The 20029-nt window shown below is 32.2% G+C and overlaps 1 protein-coding gene and 1 long non-coding RNA gene across 2 annotated transcripts in view; both read right to left on the reverse strand.

The window, feature by feature from the left end:
• 5-HT2A (5-hydroxytryptamine receptor 2A) overlaps positions 1–20029 on the reverse strand; it is a 211175-nt gene that overhangs the window by 109505 nt on the left and 81641 nt on the right. The gene's annotated exons all lie outside the window — the stretch shown is intronic.
• On the reverse strand, positions 10741–11363 carry LOC143202014 (uncharacterized). The gene is made up of 3 exons (XR_013007063.1): positions 11253–11363; positions 10976–11142; positions 10741–10915 (listed from the first exon to the last, which is right to left on the reverse strand). It is a non-coding gene; the product is annotated as an uncharacterized LOC143202014 (long non-coding RNA).

Below are 20029 nucleotides of genomic sequence, written 5' to 3' on the forward strand. Positions count from 1 at the left end.
TTGCGCTCTCAACAATTGAGTTATTCCGAGGGCTTTGTGCTTAGGACTTTTTGTAATATAGAGTTAAAGGTACATTACTGTTTTAATCGACACTTATTCATAAAAACATATTTAATATAGTCATAAATATAGATTTAATAAAGTCCCGAGCTATCATATTCCTCTAAAACAAATCCAAAACTTCGAGGAATACATTGTAGGGAACTTCAGGCATGTGGAATTTTACATCGTGGAATAACGGTCCACAAAATACCCAGAAATATAATCCCAGATGTTGAACACGAGCAAACCAACTAGAACCCGATAATGAATAGCTAGCGGCAACCCCAAGACGTTTATATGGGATGTTATTGAAGGGTATTGCGATTCATTCTGTGCTCAACCCTCGTTTAGTTTAGACGTGCCACCATCGACTGCTCAAGCCTCGTCTCCAGGTATACCGCTGCCATCCGTTTTATCTAATTGTATTGTTCTCATTTTTTATATTGCCAATAAATAACGGTCACATAATGTAAACACACTGTTTCATTTCGTTTTACCTCCATTCACCGAGCCACATCATTTACCCTAAAACATTAATATTATTTTACCAAAATACCCGCAAATCATTTCGATGATGTTGGAGACGTAAATCTCATTACTCCATATTCTAAAACTCTCCTTAACAGTTCACATATATAGAAGTAGAGGCGATTATACTAGCCAGGGAAGATGTTTGTTGATATTATGATGTCTGATATTATTATGAATCATGACTGAACCTTTTCGGTTGTGTATATGGGCAATATCATTTTAGAATTGGAAAAATTTTGGCAGCGATATGCTAGTTATAGTATGAGTTCCGTCGATGAGCATATCAACATATTCATTCGCAGTTATCCAGCCAGTGATGTAGGTAAGGTTAAGTACTGCCAGAAAATGGTGCGTGCAGCAAATGTCCATATTGAAAATAAAACAATTCGTTCACATTAGCATTCGAAACTATCGATTAAAAATAATTATCGACTGTTTAGTAATTGACTACATTTTATCATCGAATGTTTTAGGCGGGTTCTTTCCATATAACTATTTTTAATTTTGATTTTTTAACATACTTGTTATTCCATTCCTAACCGCGACGTGGTCATTTTATTGTTATTTCATTTGTAAAATAACAATATAACGCAAATAACAGTGTACCATAATATAGCTGCATTTAGGAACTCTATTTTTCAATGTTATTTATTGATATCATAATGTAAAAAGAAGAACTTTTTTTTTGTCAGCTGGAAAATATTTCTCACTGTATTAGTGTGATCTTAGCAACTATTAATTGTTTTTTTTTTTCATTGATATTCTCAATTTTCTGAGCCTCTCGTTGTCTGCTCAAACCTTTTGTAGGGCAAAACTTCTTTCGTAGAAGTTACAACAAATAATAATTTTAGGATATTCCTCATTAACGATAAAATTTTATTTACGAAGGGTGCGGTGGTTAAATAGTTACTAAAGATTGGTCGTAAAATTGATAAAGTGTCTCTTTACAATCAAATTAAATACATAAAATTTGTAAATAATTTTATATTATTGAAAGTGAAACTAATAGAAAGAGAATAGAATCCAGTAGTTCTCTTTCCTTTTCTTTCCCGAAGAATTTTCCAGAATGCATGGTTGAACAAAGCATTTGTAAGCACTGGCTGGAATTAAATAGAAATAAACCAATTAATTTGTTATATTATATCATTGTTACCTTCCAAATATTAAAATGCGCTGAAACTTGCTAATTTACAAATATTTCAAATAAACATCTATACAGCACATATAATCATACAACTAGCTGCAACTTTTCTCTCTCAAAATTAGTATGGAAAGGATTTTATACGTCTCAGAAAAGAAGGTTTTCTATTAAATGAATGAAAATAAATTATCAGTTGTCAGACTAGATATTGTTTTTTATATGTTTTGAAAATGTTTTATACGAATATTAACCCCGATTAAACCTGTCAGATCCCTTCCTTAGTATATCTATTTTGGAAGGAAACTATCAAAAACAATATAATTTTGTATTCACCACAAAGGAACCGTCCTGATACGAAAAGGAGTCCTGAAAAAAAATCATGATCAGCTTGATGTTAGCTCTATCAGAGATCAAATATATGAAATGTATGAAAACAGTGAGTAGTTTTTTCAATATATAAGGAACACACGCAGAAGAACGTTTTAAAATAAAATATGTACATAATAATCGTAATAATTAAATCAGAATAAACAAAAATCTTATTTAACTTATCTACTACAAGTATTTTATATTCTACTATATGCACACAATTTATCTTAATACCTGTTCGAGCAACAAATTGGATTTGTTCTGTTTATAATTAAGCTATGTGTATATGTCAGAAAATTATATTATTATTTTTGTATTATTTGGGCTAGACGTCGACTTTGGTGAGTTTTAGTGAGTTCCTTATTTATTTTTTGAAGTCGGTTCAATTTTTTGCTTTCTACGACTTCTCATATGATATCGTTAATATTTAAAAAGCAAACTGAACGGCTTTCAAACGTAGAACCTCCTCTTTTTTTAAGTCGGTTAAAGTTATACGATATTTCGCGACTGTACCTTATTATTAAAAAAAAAGTTATCATGAATAACAATTCTGTCACTAACTAGTATCAATTCCGGAGATAATTAAATTATTGTTTACCACATACCATCATTAAACAATCCCCTGTTTATTACGAAACCGAAAATATTTAATGAGTTTGAATTTTTATTAGTGAGATTAAACGTATAATCAAAATTGGCCTGTCATAATCGATACGGACGACATGACGTCGAAAACTTTTCGATAATTTCCGCGAACGAATCAAAGCCGGAGACCTAATCGTTTTCAGGGCAATTTTCGTTAGTGTTTTTGCATAAATTAGGACAAAGTGTCAGGAATTCGATTAGGCGCGGCGGGGCCTCTCGGAGTGGTGTTTCTTTTTCTATTTACCGGAAGAAGTTATTAGTGTCTGCAGCTAATTAAATCCGTCGAGGATGGAGCCATCCCGGTATCGGAGTCAATTTTCACTCTAAATTGCATGTTCGAACCTATGTAATTTCGTCCTGGGATGGATGAGTATGGGGTGGTCTTTGACAGGTTACTTCGGCAAGTTTTCATTAAGTTATGTTATATTAGATACGGTACTTAAAATGAAATTATGCATATATATATATATATATATATATATATATATATATATATATATATATATATATATTGTAGCGACCTTGAGGCATGTCGAATTTTACATCGTGGAATAACGATCTACAAAATACCCAGAAATATAATCCCAGATGTTGAACACGGGCGGGGTGTCAGCAGCGCCAGCTAGAACCCGATAACGAATAGCTGGCGGCAACCCCGAGACGTTTATCTGGGATGTTATTGAAGGTTATTTCCATTCAGTCAGTACTGGACCATCCTTTGGTTTAGACGTGCCACCATCGACTTCCCTACTCTCGTCAACAGATAACTCCGCTGCCATCCAATTTATCATTTTTATTTTTATATTTTTATATTACTTCAATAAATAAATAACGTCACATAATGTAAACACCACTGTTTCGTTTCGTTTTCCCTCCATTCACCGAACCACATCATTTACCCCAAAGTGGTGACCCCGACGTGATCTTTCGCAAAATTGGGTTTGGACTCGTGAATGGAGGGTACGTGCAACATGGTGTATTTTACGTGGCCGTTATATTTTTTGTTTCAAAATTTTCAATATTTTTAATTCGATTCGTTTTCGATTTTACCTTCAATATTCCTTTTCATAATATTCCTAATCCTTTTCAAATTCCTTCTATATTACATTTATTCAAACATTTGTTCCTCATTAAATTTTATTTTAGTGCTGGAACAATGAAGCTTCAATTTCATTTCATTATTTGCAATTCATTTTTTTAAATTTTTTTTTCAAAATTCTCTTTTACAATGTTTTGAACTCACAGATATTTTCACATCACTGCTTAATCATCTGCTTCTTGGCTAAACATTTCTTTCGGCGCTATGTATAAATCATAATGTCTTCATTCGCTCGCCCTCTCCGTCATAATGGCAGTCACATTTTGATTTGAAAGGCTTTGGGCAGCTTCGGTCGGATACCGTTTGTTTTTTCTGAATTACTGTAACGTATGTGACTCCAGATTAGTCACAGATCAGCTCCAGAAGCTAGGTACCGATTGCACTCACCGTAGACTCGTCATGTCTTTGCCGAGGTACCATAATTGCAAACGTCTCGTCGTCGATGAAAATAAGCTACCGCATCGTCGAACAATCGATCCTCCCACAGCGTCGATTATGGGAGCCCTGTCCGAAAAATAGCTTGTTCTCAACATCGTCGATGGACCACATTCAAGTGCCAAAACGACGATGAAGCAACGGTATCTGTAGGACCGGAAGATATCAACAGCCGTACCAGATCGCAACCGTACCAACCACAACCGTTTCGATTTATCATATTTTTCAATTTACCCTAAATATATATATATATATATATATATATATATATATATATATATATATATATATATATATATGTATATGTATATGTATATATATGTATTGTGCTAATATTAATATTGTTCATTAGGCTCGCCAAAAATCGAGAACGGTTAGACCGATTAGACTAATTTTGATTTTAAAATATTTACTGAAGCCCAGAGAAGATTTATGTGGTGAGCTGGTATGAAACAGTTACGATGATAATGGTAAAAAGAGCAAGTATATTCTTATAACTTATCGATAACGTGAAAATCAAGTGCAAAATAATAACATATATATCAAATATGTGTAGCTATGTACTAGAAGTAATTTTGAATAGTATTATATAGTCTACTAAAAATAAAAGTGTACTGATATCACCAAGATGTTTAATGTATTGCCTGCCTGTAAATTCGATTTATAATCAGAGAATATAGACAGAGAACTTCTCATTTTATTCCAGTTAAAATGATATGCAATGCTGCCTGATACGTTGGAATAGGTAACCGAATTAACCTACAAAGTTCGTCCGGTTACCAAACGTCTTCAGAATTCTTCACAGTTTATAAACCAGCAAACTTTGTTTTAACGCTCAGCTTGTTTCAATAAACTTCAAATCGTTACATATTATTACTTTGGTTAGAAACGCTGAATCCTTCAGAGAGTCAGAAACAGATTGTTTCTCTAATCAGTTACTTCGAACAGGAATGAGATAATGGAGGCTCCCTCTTATCAGTAAAATGCGTTAGACAGGTAAGCATATTTACTATTAAATACCGGGTTGCAGCGATTTTTATTGAAAACATTTTTAGCGTGTTGCCGCTACACTAAATATTAATATAAACACAGTCACTAAAATATCTCAAAAAATTAATAACAATATAATCTTGGATTCACCAAAAAGAAACCGCCCTCATACCAAAAGTGTGACGAATCATGATATCGCCTTGATATTAGCTCTATGTAAAGATATAAAAACAGCGAGTATTTTCTCAATATATACATAATTTATTACAATTATTTCAGGAACTAACAGTTAGTATGAAAAGCTCTTTGGGGGATGTGGGATGTTCTACATCATATTCTGTTGGATAATATAGGATTTAAATGGTATGAAAGATCATCCACGCAAATGGTCTAATGGAACTTCCAGACATTGCTTTTAAAACAATTCACTTTTCAAAAGCACATATTTAAAAGTATATTTCAGAATGGTACACTGAGTCACTCATGGCAAGATGATAATAATTATAGAGTAAAGACAACAAAAGTTAATCGAAGAAAGTAAACATTGAAATAAATATCTATTAGGTTTTGTTAGTCATAACATTTATCAATAATTCATTTCAGACATACAGTTCTTCATGCTGGAAACAGGAACGGTTTAATTCTTGGTGCAGAATTAATGTTTTCCTATGATTCCAAGGGCGACTACCATGGAGAAATAATTCATAAGTTGTTTTTGCAGTGGTTTGAAAACCACTGAATAAAAATTTTAAAGAATTTAGAGGAACCTTTATCAAGAACCAATTATTGTTAGAATATTGAAGAATCATTTATTGTTATGGGCATATCATAGTACACTGGTGGAGAAGATACCAACAAGTCCATCAACAAAGGTTGCAATTAAGGAATGACTTAAAGTACATAAAATAAGTTTTGACGAAACCACGAAAACAAGGATAAACTATTTCAAAATGTTACTCGCTAAATATAAATGAAACCTGTTACATTTTGTGTAATTTAGTTTTTAGAAATAAGCTTGGTAAAAGATATATGATCGATCAGATTGCTGAACGTTATGGCCACAGAGTATTACGTCTTCCTCCCTATAACTGCATATTTAATACATTTGCAGTCATATGGGCTATTGTAAACAATTATAACAATAAACATTCATGTCGAAGAGGATACTCAAACCAAAATGTATGAATTTATGAAAAGAGGCATTCTTGAAAATAACACCTTCGGTTTGGTTGAACTCGGTCAGACACATTGAAGAAGAAATCGTAGAACCGTGACCAAGTCTTTGATAGATTGAAAATAAACAGCTTAGTTATTCACTTGATTAATGTTTCTGAAAGTGACAGTGATTGAATAAAACTTTATGAATGTTGGTTTATGATTCAATACTTATTATCTAGACAGGGCGATGAAAGAGGAAGCAATTAAGGGTCAGTATACAACTAACATGCTTTAACTGTAGGAAATTGTATTATAGAGGATAAAAGCTTTATAAGCATGTGTGTTATTGCTCAGAGTATATATGAACGTTTGGGTAAAATATATGAGAGATAATGCTCTTTTGCAGATATGGCAAATTCATTAAGGAAAATGCAGTGATTAAATGTAGTTTTATCAAGAAAGTTCTATAAACGTAGTCACAGAACAAACTAAGGAGAAATATAGTAATATCATAATGACTTTACAATGAAATATTACAACGAAAGAAACAAGAACTAAGCGTGAAAGGTTAATATGCTCTCCAATGAAATTAAAATGCATTACTCAGATATACATTTGTTAATAAGGTGGATTAGACCTTCGGAGGATACCACCTCATAAAAAACGCGCCTATAACTATACCTATACTAGTATGGAAAAAAGTTCAATGTAGATATAATAAAACAACTCTAACCTATAAACTTATTGTGGCTGTATAATTAATTGTAGTTTTAAGTCCTTCGATAATATATGCATTAGATGTACTATAATGTTAAAGTAAACTATAATACATAACATTTATATTTCAATATATTATTTAGACTACTAAAACTCAGAGTGGTTGCGACAACATTGCGTACGTTTTGACAGATCACGCGGGTTCACTGCTATTTCGAATTGACTATAGATTAGATTGATACGGCGTCATTAACAAGGAATACAAAAATAGCTCTAGAGGCGTATTAATTATAACGGAGTAATTATGTTGAATCTTTAAAATTGATGGACCTCCTGGAGTACTTAATGAATAAGTAATGCGCTTCGGAATATCCACTTTCGTTTCGTCGGAGGCCGATTTGTCACTTTGCTAGAATCAATCCGTTTAGTACGAGAAAAACGCGCATAAACGTCTTGTTTTATTCTCATTAATTTGAAATTCAGATTCGGCCATAAATTAGAAACAGTCGATTTCGAGCAGTTTAATGCGACTTACGAAATGAGGGGCTCGAATTTAAATTAAGTTGTTCTTCGGTTGATTGTCGTCGCAGGCAGGATGCGAAGAAGAGTATGGCGATAATGTAATTTTTTCGGTGATATTTGCGTTGGTTTCTAAATTCGGTTCATAATTGTAGGGTCGTTAATATCGAAATTTTTGTATACAATTTTATTCAGAACAGGATATTCTCATTATTCCTATATTCATTATGATGTAGCAACCCTTTAGACCTTTTAGACCACCACGTATTCACCTAGATAAAGTTCAAAGGTTGGCAACGCTGGTGGATTGGTACCATACAGTTCCCGGCTATAAAAGACCATCACGACGACGTCTCGTTCTATCCCTTTTATCTACCGCTTATAAGAGTACCACTTCCATAGCGTGCTTCCTCTACATAAACTAATATCCTGTCAATTCTTCCGACGATCACATGTATCATTTAATATCGAATTTTTTTTGGTCGTTGTGATTCCACAATCTGCCCTATAGGCAATAAGTATTTCTTATGTCTATATTATATTTACATGGCATGCAGAAAATCACTTCATTAAGTGATCTTCTGTATAAAATATTATATTAATTAATTAGTCTTATTTTAAAGCTTATTCTAAAGTCTACATATGTCCAGTAATCAGATCGGGTGGTGTTAAACGTTTTAGTCTACGCACTTTACTATCACGTCGCATATTTAGCTGATTAGCGAGTACATTGGGATGCACTGACACTCTTTCGAAGTACTTCACGCAAACAGGTTGAATTACACTCGTTATAGGTATCACTTTATTTGAAATATAGTACGGAGCATCAACAATGACACGCAACACTTTATTTTGGAACCGTTGAATGATGGATATATTAGTTTTGCTAGCGGTACCCCATAGTTGGATCCCATATGACCAAATAGGCTTGAGTATAGATTCATACAGCAACACCTTGTTATCTAACGATAACTTGGATTTGCGCCCGATGAGCCATTACATTTGATATAATTTCAGTCTAAGTTGTTTTCGTTTATAGAGTATGTGCTTCTTCCAGGTTAGGCGTCCATCTAAATGCATACCAAGATATTTAACATGCTCTGCTTGGGGGAGTTGACGATGATTGATATTCACTGGTGGACATGTTTTTCTACACAGTGTAAACGTTACATGGGTGGATTTTGTTTTATTGACTTTAATGCGCCATGTCTTGAACCATAATTCTATTTGATCCAGGTGGGTTTGTAGGTTTATTGATGCTGTGACCGGATCTTCATAGGATGCCAATATTGCTGTGTCGTCCGCGTATGTTGTCACAGTAGTTATTTTTGTGGTGGGAAGTTCGACCGTATACAGAAGGCCGAATACAGTACTGGACCCAGTACACCACATTGCGGAACTCCTGAATATATGGCATTTAATTCGGTATGAGGGAGAAGTTTCTTTAGTTTAACCTGCAAGACCGTATGCCATACTTTGTCAAAAGCCTGAGATATGTTAAGAAAAGCAGCCGAACAATATCTTTTGGCATTTAGGTCAGCGTTTATTTTGTTTACAAGTCTGTGCACTTGTTCTATAGTCCCATGCTTACTGCGAAATCCAAACTGATGTTCAGGAATAATATTTCTTTTTTCTATTATATAGTTTAGCTTCTTGATCTATAGTTTCTCGAAAACTTTCGAGATTATCGGTAATAAACTTATAGGTCGGTAGGAGGTCACATGTTCTGGTATTTTTCGTGGCTTATGCTAGGGAAGTAATTAATTCGTAGCATAGCATTAAATATAAATTTTAATAGTAACATCGAAATAAACAAGTTTTTATGATACCAGTGTTTTCTGTTTCCGTGCGAATTCCTTCCAGAAAATAGTAGTGAGTGTTCCGATAAACGAGCGTGTCGACAGCAACACATTCCGACCGACAAGATGAACATTCTACAATGAAATATCCAAAACGGTAGTGCCGATTATTACTAGTCTCTGGTGAAATATATAATTTATAATTTAATTAATTTTTGACCTTTGAAAATCTTCGAAAAGTAATTTGATGGGCTGAATTTAATTAAGGTGAACACATTCTGGTGTGATAAGTACAGATTAAAATAATTTGACCCAAAATTTAACAGAAATGATGTCTTGAGCTCATAACCCACTAAAGATAAGCATTTAAAATGAACGTGAATGATTAAGCAGTTAACTATTTTAGTTTTGTTCAACAAAACACTGATCTCACGTCATCTGAATTGATGATGTCCAGACGTCCCAATGTTACCGCATCAATTTTGAGTTTTAGTTCATTTTAGCTCTGATATACAGAACTATTTTGATCTAAATAAGATAGTTAAACAAAAATACTATTTTCAAATATAATTTACAGTTATAATAGATTGTGGGTCAGGGTTGTGTTTAATTATACTACATTTACATTGAAACCTTTTCCATATCACCTACGATTTTTTTTATGTATTGATATATCCTGGAAGCCTAATCCGCCTAATTAACAATTGTATATCCAAGTAACATATTTTACTTTCATTATGGACCTTATTTCCCTTTTACGCTTAGTTATAGTTTACTTAGGTATATTGTTTCCTTGTAAAATAACTTTATTTCTTATTAGTTTATTCTGCAACTACATCTATAAATATTTCTTGATGAAGCTAAATTTAATCACTGAATTGTATCTAATGCATTTGCCATATCTGCACAACATTTAGCGGATTATTTATTTCCTCAAACATTTTAACCAAATGCAACACACTTCCCAAATATTTCACATTCTACAATAAGGTCTCCTATAGTTATCGTAAATTAATTATATATTAACATTTAGCTGCTTTCACACTCATCGCTCTATTTTGGAAATTATCAACTTTGAATCATAATCCCATTTTCAGAAAGTTTCATTCAAGCGAATAACTATATAACTATTACTATATTTCTACTTCAATATGTCTGGTCGAGTTTATCCGAACCGAAGGTATTATTAACCATTTCTGATTCCAGCATGAAGAATTATATGTCTGCAATGAATTATTAATAAATGTTATGACTAACAAAACCTAATCGATAGTTATTCCAACGTTTACCTTTTCCATGAACTTTTGTTATATTCAGAGTATTTTTGTTATCATCTTGCCATGAGTAATCATGGTAACCATTGGTCCCATTCTTAAATATCCATGTCTCATCTAAATACACAAACTGAATTGAAAGTCTTCCTTGATTTTATTGTATGACTTTAAAAGATGCACTCTTTTAAAATTTAATCTAGAATTTCCATTAGACCTCTTTGTGGGTTATCTTTACACTATTTAAATCCTATATTACCCCACAGTGTAATAAAAGATGCTCTACATCCATCAAAAAGCTGCATATCCCTAAGCTTTCTATGATTACCTTTCAAACAGATTCCTGAAGAAATTACTAGCTGTTCGATAGATAGTTATTGATAGAGATAACATCAAGCTGATCTTGATTCGCCACCCGTTTCTTTCCTGTGAAACTCAGATTATATTATCAAATCAATATCAAAAGCATTTAAACAGCGTGTGCCAATATACAACCAGTAGCTATTATAATAAATGTTTTGAAAAATTTTGCAAACCTTTGACGACCGGACGATTTTTACAGGCTGGGGCGGTTAGATGTCCCAATTTGTCAGACAGCATCGTGTCTATTTTTAACTAGAACAGCATGAGAAGGAAAATATTGTCTTATTCTACAAATTATATTATATATTATATAATTATAATAATAGTAACACATTGAAAGATCCAATTAATTAAAATACTCAATATTCTGAATCGAGTCAACAACATAAAATGCATAGTATTTAATTCGTGTTCGGAATCGTTCAAGGTATATTGACAATCCATTAAAATTAATTAAGGTACGTTGTTTTAGTAACGATATTCTTCTCGTAGTCTCACAATAAGGCACTAATTATAACGATGAAATATAGCGCGAATCCAAATATACCATCAATTAAATTACTTATCTTCTGGCTTTCGATTAATCAATTTTTCGTTATTAAACTTCGTCGGACTACTTGAGATGCCTAATAAATATTCTAAACGCGATCTTATATTGACTGTCAATATTTACTTCATATTTCGATGCACCGTATTGATCATCCTATTTACGTGTCACAATATTAATGGTGCCGAGTCTGGTAAACTAAATGTTGATTTTGTTTTACGTTTAAATTTCATAAACGGAATATAGGGTGTACGAATAAGTTTGGATGTTTTTTTTTTCAGAGAAATTCGTATAATATATTTTGTTACAATTATTATCCATCGTGATGATTAACTTTGCTCTTTTATATCTTTATACAGCTTCCATCTTCCATTATATTTTGTGAGCCAATTTTAAATTTATTAATACGTGGGTCACTATTTATATCTCAATAATTGGCAACGCTATTGTGATGTGAGTCCATCTGACGGTTCCATCGCAACGTTTGACATTTTTGACGATGTACGTACTCAGAACATTTTCTCGCAAGGAGGCTACTTGTGTATTTTATACTTAGTTGAAAGTCTCGTCTCACACTTTCGTGCGACTATTTTTTACGGTTTTCGACGTGGCTTTTGACTTTTGGCGATAAAGCTCCATTAAAAATCACCGTCTATCGCTGGCTTAGTGAATTCAATCGTGATCGTAGTTCACTGTCAATATCTGCCAATCTGTTTGACAATCGCTCAAAAAAAAAAAAAGGCTCATGTCGATTGGTGCAAAGATATGGTTAAGAAATTCAATCGTGGTGTTTCGAAAGACGTTTATAAAATCGTGAGAGGTGACGAATCATACATATATTCGTATGAGCCCGAAGGTAAGCAGCAGTCGACTGTGTTTCAAAATGAACCAAATCGAATAAAAGTTGTTCGCGCACGAAGCACTTCAAAGCAAATGGTGGCCAATTTCTTCGGGAAAACTAGTCATATTGCAACAGCGTCCCTAGAGGATCGTAGAACAGTAAATTCTAATTGGTACACAACTATTTGCTTGCCAAAAATCATCGGTGAAATAAGGAAAACAAACGAGATACGCCGGATTGTTCTTCATCACGACAATGTGAGCTCTTACACATCGGCTCAAACCAGAGACTACTTGAGCACTCAAAACATCGAATTGATGGGTCATCCGCCGTACAGCCCTGATTTGGTACCCAATAACTTCCTTTTGTTCCCATCCGTGAAGAATAAACGGCATGGTAAACGATTTTCATCGCCCGAAGAAAAAAGCATGTTTTGAAGATAACTCATTTAGAATGGAATAAGTGCTTTGAAAATTGGTTTAAGCCTATGCAAAAATATATCGATTATCGTGGCGAGTACTTTAAAAAACAATAAAAATGTATTCGCTGCTTAACTATTTATTTTCTTTCCTATTCTGAAAATATAAATAGTGACCCTCGTATATTATTACTAGTCGTTGCCGACCAGCTTACAATTTGTGTCTAGCGATTTAAAACCATTAGTCTTTCCAATAAAACAGCCAATATATGTCATCACAATTTATAATGCAACGTTGCCACCCCAAATTTAAGTTTTATTTTATTTTAACACTAACAAAAAAATCCGAATGAAAATAAAAAAACGAAATGTCATGTCATTTATTTTAACATTATTAGTATATCTAATGTATATTTATTGAAGGACTTAAACTACTGTTAATTAAACAGCTACAATACTTTGTAGGTTAAAGTTGTTTTATTATATTTACATTGGCGAATGACAATGGTATTGACCAGTACCAACAAAAATTGAATTTCATAACCGAATTTTTTACATTATCGGTTGCATCAGATCTCGTTCTGTCTCCTTTTAACCAGAGTAATGCACATTAGTAAAATGAGAAAGAAAAATTCTTCGAGCTTAAAAGGGATTTTACGTTTTTATAATATTAATAATTTTGCAATACGTTCGATGCTGGTGAAAATGTTTATCTAAGAAGACCAATTGGCCCTTATTTAGTCTTCAATAAAGTAAAATAAAAGCTAGTAGCACTTTTCAGTTCTTTTACTAATTAATACAAGACTTACAAGACTGTACAAGACTTCGGTGTTCCACATGAAAGTGGAGTCTTTCCTCATGTTTTGACTTCCTCTTCGACAATTGAGATCTGACTACAAGTAATTGTTCTTATAGTATATGGGTGCATCCGCTCTACTTATCAGGACTTTATTACGAAATACTTGTATTATTTTGATATTTCTTTTCGCAGAATATTCCAATAACTAAACTCCATAGGTCCATTTAGATTTTAGTATTTGTTTGTACAACAGAAATCTATTATATACAGATAGTGTAAATTTTATTCCAAATAACCCATACTTTTCTTGTATTCCAATTCGTGTTATTTTTCTATTTGATATATTCTTTCAACCAAAGTTTTACTAAGATCGATCCCAAGGAACTTGGCATTGTTATCTTATATAGGGACTGGGACAATAGTATGATTCATATTTGTTCATGGTACATAAGGCTTTGAAACAACTCTTGATAACTTATCATCCTTAGATGGTCGTTGATGTTTCAACTAAGGAAACAGTACTGGAAGTAAAATGAAAATTTATTCGTTTAAAATATCCAATAGGGGAAATGACAGGAAGCAATGCCGATAAATGATATTACAAATCTATTATATCTACTAAAAATTTAAATTCTAACAGGTAGGATATATATTTAACCAACTAAAGAAATTTATTTATACACCTAATATTTGTACACCACATATTATGAAGCTAATATATATATTTTAAATGATTTTAATATGCAAATACTGGTATATTATTGTGTCATGTATAGGTACATTTAATTGGTCTTAGTGACGATTTTAAATTTTATAACAGCATAACAAAATACTTATTTATGCATTATTTCATTGGCAGATATCTACAAGTTTTCAAAAAATTAACTCACTCAAAAAAATATGGCTTTATTAATGATGCTTTTATCAAATTTTAAAATCAAAATCAATTTAAAAAAAATCTACTGTATAAACATTTACAATGGATGAGTTATAAAAATATATGTTTTTATTGTAAGTTTTGTAATTATATGGAATAGATTCTGAATACCAAAATATTCGTCAATTTCTTCAGTGATGTTAGAGATGGAAATCTACACCTCACTATCTGCTCTAAAACTTTCCATAACTTGATTATACTCCTAGAGAAATAGAGATTTAACTTTACAGGAAATTTTGTTAGTGTCATCAATTTAATAACTATCTTGAGGGGTTCGTTTCATTAAAGAAAAAATGTGTAATTATCCATATAAATGTATTGGATTAAGGCTATTTAACCAAGATAGATAATAGATTCAGGAATATACATCATTGGCTAGTATGTTTTAGAAATAATTTGAAGAATTTAATATAAGTTAATATTTTTCTATTATTCAAAAATTTTTAGGGGGGATGACTCTATAACTTCAATTCCAGATGTTCCTATAGGAATAAACGAGTCAAGGCAATATCTTATGCCCCAGAAAATAGTTTTATTATACTGTCAGTAGAACTATCTTAACCTCTTCTTTTTATTTTAAACTCTTATTTTATCCCGCGTTATTGACAGGTCGATAATATAACATATTTTTGTGAAATATCTTTATAAAAATAAAATTTGTGTGTGCAATGCACCAAAGTTTTTTGCTTATGGTTTTATATATATGTATATAATATTTTTATCTTATAAATATAATTATTTTTATATTTTATAGATAAATTCAGATTATATATTTTTTTTATCGATTATATTTATATTTAATAGCATTTTATTTTATAAATTTATTTCGGAGAAAAATTGTTTTTATTTAAATTTCATTGGTCAACTAAACATGACGCCAATGCTGCACTACTAGTAAGCCAATCAAATGTCTTCACAATAAAATATTTTTCTTAAAGGTGCCTATAATGGAGATTTAAATTGACCAATCAAGTTACTTAAGTGGCCAATTCTGCGCCCTCTGGATGTTGGGCAAAGCAAAACTTAGCGCCAGAGTACCCTATTGAGTTGCATCTCTAATACTTAATTAATACATTGAGGATGTCGAGGCATTCATTAACTGTAATGTGATGTCAGCCAGTGATTTAAATGAGAGGACTAGCTGAATACCACGTTATCGCCGGCCTAATCATAACCTTTGGTTTCACGTTTTTTAATACCCTTTGGTTTCACGTAGGAAGCAGCTCATACTAAAAACAAAGAGGTACTTTAAAATAACTGTAATCCCTCTATAAAAAATCATCTGGTATTCGTCTTAGTATTTCTTTATTAAAAAAACTTGTAACAACCTCCTCAATTGAATATTTGTGCTCTAGACTAAAAGTATATTGTTGTTAGGTAACTCTATTATTATATATTCCAAATTATCACGCTAATATTATTCATGGTATTCGTATTTTATCATAATGTAGGATATAGCAACGCAGACACAAAGTTCGCTATTGTAAATTAAGTTATTCTCTGTATATCTCGACTGACTTTAAGATTCCCTCTACAATCTTGGTAGTTCGTAAAGTTTATCTGTTCATTAAATTGTAACAGCTGTATGAATAATAATATCATTGTATATCACGATACATTTTTCAATGTTCTATAAAAATAATAATTAGAATCTTATAATTGATTACATAGTTTAACAAGTGCTGATATTCCCGTTATATTGTTATAGGGCACGGTAATTTATGCCAGCCAATAAATGATCCTGATACGAGGTTGTAGGTTGCTCTCATTGTTAACAAATTGATTCTTGCGTGACAAGTAGAATTTCCTCCCTTCTAATGAACGAACTCGTTTTAGTCCCCAATAATGGATGTTAGGATCGTCGCTGACGGTTTTGTTGAATAAAATATTTTAATCTTTGTGGAGTTTCTAAGAAGTGCCGGTTATGAGAATATTTTGATAGGGAACAAGATAATTTACTTGAAGCAAGAGCAATAAAAATGTGGTTTTTGAAGTCATACGCGTGCTAATATATTTTTATTTTTGCATCTGCATCAGCTTCTACAATTACGGTAAGTCTGCACTGGTTTTAATATTTTTGCAACTGTTTTGCATATTGCATATCGGTCATATTATATAGACAATAACATATTGGTTTTATTTACCCGTCTCATAGATTTTCTGACCATATATCAAGGTATTGCAAGATTATGTGACATGATGGAATATAAAAGTTAAAAATAATAGCAATTGTTTATTTTAAAGTAACACAACATTTGCATCGACATGCTCATAGCTTTATTAAATTTTGGGCATTTAGCTGTTATATATAAAGCTGTTACATATTATGAAACCGCCTGGTTGTCACCCTCTCAGATATAAAAATTATAGTTCTTCCTGCGCTGTTCATATTTGTTAGTTCCATAAACTGCTTGTGAAGAAGATTTGTTGGGTGGTCATGAGTTTTATGTTTTTTTAACAACTTGCTTTTGATTCAATTTAGAAATTGGTGTGGTATTCTAGTTGGTGATGGCACGAAGAACATCTTGGTTACACATATATACAGTCTTCTGTTTTAAGTGCAAGAATATTTTTATTTAATATTCTCGATAATATCCTCATCATCCTGCTGCTATAACCTCATTTCTCATTTCCCTAGATGTTTTCTTGTGTTCTTTCTATTTTTTTACTTGTTCAAGTCATCACTTATACCTTCTTTGGCATAGAAAATCTGTCATTTAACTAGCGATCTTAACCATAGTATACATATTTTAAGCAACATCACTACATAGTATAAAACAAAGTCGCCTTTTCTGTCCCTATATCCCTATGAGCGCGTAAATCTTTAAAACTACGCAACGGATTTTGATGCGGTTTTTTTCAATAGATAGAGTGATTCAAGAGGAAGGTTTATATGTATAATACATGCATAATATACTAAGGCAACATTGCTAATTTTAGAGGTTTCTAACGTGATGTCGTAAATTAACCTATTTTTTTAGGCTTATTTAGCAATTAGCAAAAACGCTGCCTAACCCTACGAGTTAGATCAAATTAATGTACTACAGTATTGTACACCATAAAAAGTCCGCAAAAAAGTCCGCGATGGTATATGTTTATCTTTTAGGGATAACCCACATTAACCATTTTTATTGTTTACTTTTTACGTGAGAAAATGGCTTATTTACGAAGCTATTTTAAGCAATACGGCATTAATCCTTATCGAATTAAGTACCTTAAGTACAGTGTGCAATTAATATAGATCAATAAAGTTCCTTACAGCATGTAAATTAAACAAATATTTTCGGAGATATTACAAATTTAAAATTTGCGTTTAAAAATGTGTAATGTAATAAAAATTGTATGAATTTAGATATTCCAAAGATAGCAGGAAATCTTCATAGTAAGTATAGGGGAAGAGGAATTGTTTTACTCCAAATTTAATGCGTGCAGGCCAAGGGCAGTAATGAATGAACCAAAAATACTGGATCGATTTTAATCATGTTTTCATTGAGTGACATAGGCATATATATTTTATGCCCGTGCAAAGTCGGAGCGGGCCGCTATGTTTTTATATACAACGTTCATATTTTTTCTGTAGTGTATTTAATTTAGTATCAGCATTGCATCCGTGCGAAGCCGGGGCGGGTCGCTAGTTAGTAATAAGTATGCTTCTTTAATTTGGCAGTTGTTTAAATAAATATTTAATCGTTGAATTGTCAAGTTTAGCGTACCTTGATTTAATGTCTTATTGATACTAATAGCATTATTAGCTTCTAGAAATACTAATGTGCACTTAACAACATCTTCATTAAGTTGTGATATTTATACCGGATGTAAAATATATTTACGAAACTACGCCTATAAATTGAATTCAATTACCGTTAATGTCAAGAGGGAAGCTAATGAAAATAGTTAGATTTTATCAGGAAATAAATAGCTATAAAAGAAGCCGTAAAAAGCAAACAGAACGAACCTTTTCGCAATATTTGCAACGCCGGCTAGTGAGCATCCTAAGAGTTCCAAACTATTATTAAATTATATTCGTTTCTCTTATTTAAGGATGTAACACAGTTTGTAATTTTAAAATATTGTTTTCTAGTTATACTCTTGTTGTTATATATCATAATATTTTTAATAGCTTAAAATATGTGAATATGTAGCGAGTAAATCGAATTGGCAGGAAATTTCAGTTTTTATTTAAATTTTAATAAAAAGGTAGCTGAAGGTCATCGAATGTTGTGTGAAGCTTACGGCAATCATTCTGCATCGATTTCTACATATTTGTATGGTAGTATTTTTGATACCGAAGACAAAGAGCGTTCTGAGCAGCCAAATGGAGAAAATGGATGGCGAGGATTTGAAACCATTACTCGATGAAACCATCAATAGGGATAGCTCCTAGCTAAATCAACTACAATTGATACGTTTAAGAGGTGAGAAAAACCGCCAGAATACGAGCGAAGACACATCACATATCATTTTCACCATGATAAGGCCCGACCACCTGTTGTTAGCCCACCCGCCGTATTCTCCAGATCTTACTCCTTCTGATTACTACTTGTTCTGACATACGGGCCCTGGGATACCAAAAAATGTATCGCGCTATCGAGATAGAATCCGTAATTTTCCTGAAAGGTGGGTAAATGTATCGATGGGTAATACTTCAAATACAATACATTGTATCGATTTTTCACCATAATGCTACAAATAAAAAAAAGCCCTGAAAACCTATTTGTAGGTCTAATATAGTTTAGACTCCCGGATTTTATGCAGACCTTCCTTATATTTTTCTTATTTCTATCATTTATATAAAGCATTAATTCAAGATTTAGCTAATCCCCAGGAAGCGATTTTATATCGCCGGATATTTCCGTTGTTTGCCTAATTCGAAACAATATAAAATTATGTTTAAGGGGAACGAGAGTTAAGAAAGAATATTTTAGTCGTTTAATATTTTTTCAGTTCCAGATTCAAACTTGTTTTGTTTTCGTGTCGGAATACGGCTTAAATATCCGAATTGTATGAAAGTTCGGCCGCTTTTCCCGTTTTGCGAATCTGAATTTCGTACTCAAACTGATTTCCAGTTTCCATTGCCATTTTACATTGCCAAGTTAGATTTAGGCTTCGGGTAAAGTACAATTTTAAAACCATACGGTCTACCGTATGTTGAATATCGACGTAATTTATCATAGATTAGTGATCGCCCTGTGGTTGAAATTCGACCACAGTATATTAAAATAATTATGTTTATCCCATAATAAAAGGACTGCTTTGAAAATGATATGTTACTAAAACTTATTTCTGAAGTATTTTCAATATAACATCAGAAATGTATTTGATACATAACATTAATTAAAACAATAAATGTCTGTATATTTCTATATCCGCACTAATATTTTTTAAATTGTGTTTAATTAAATTTAGTT

The sequence above is a fragment of the Rhynchophorus ferrugineus genome, unplaced genomic scaffold (assembly GCF_030347505.1).
Source record: "Rhynchophorus ferrugineus isolate W39M unplaced genomic scaffold, kcgeb_rfMv2 rfM9, whole genome shotgun sequence".
Lineage (NCBI taxonomy): Eukaryota > Metazoa > Arthropoda > Insecta > Coleoptera > Curculionidae > Rhynchophorus > Rhynchophorus ferrugineus.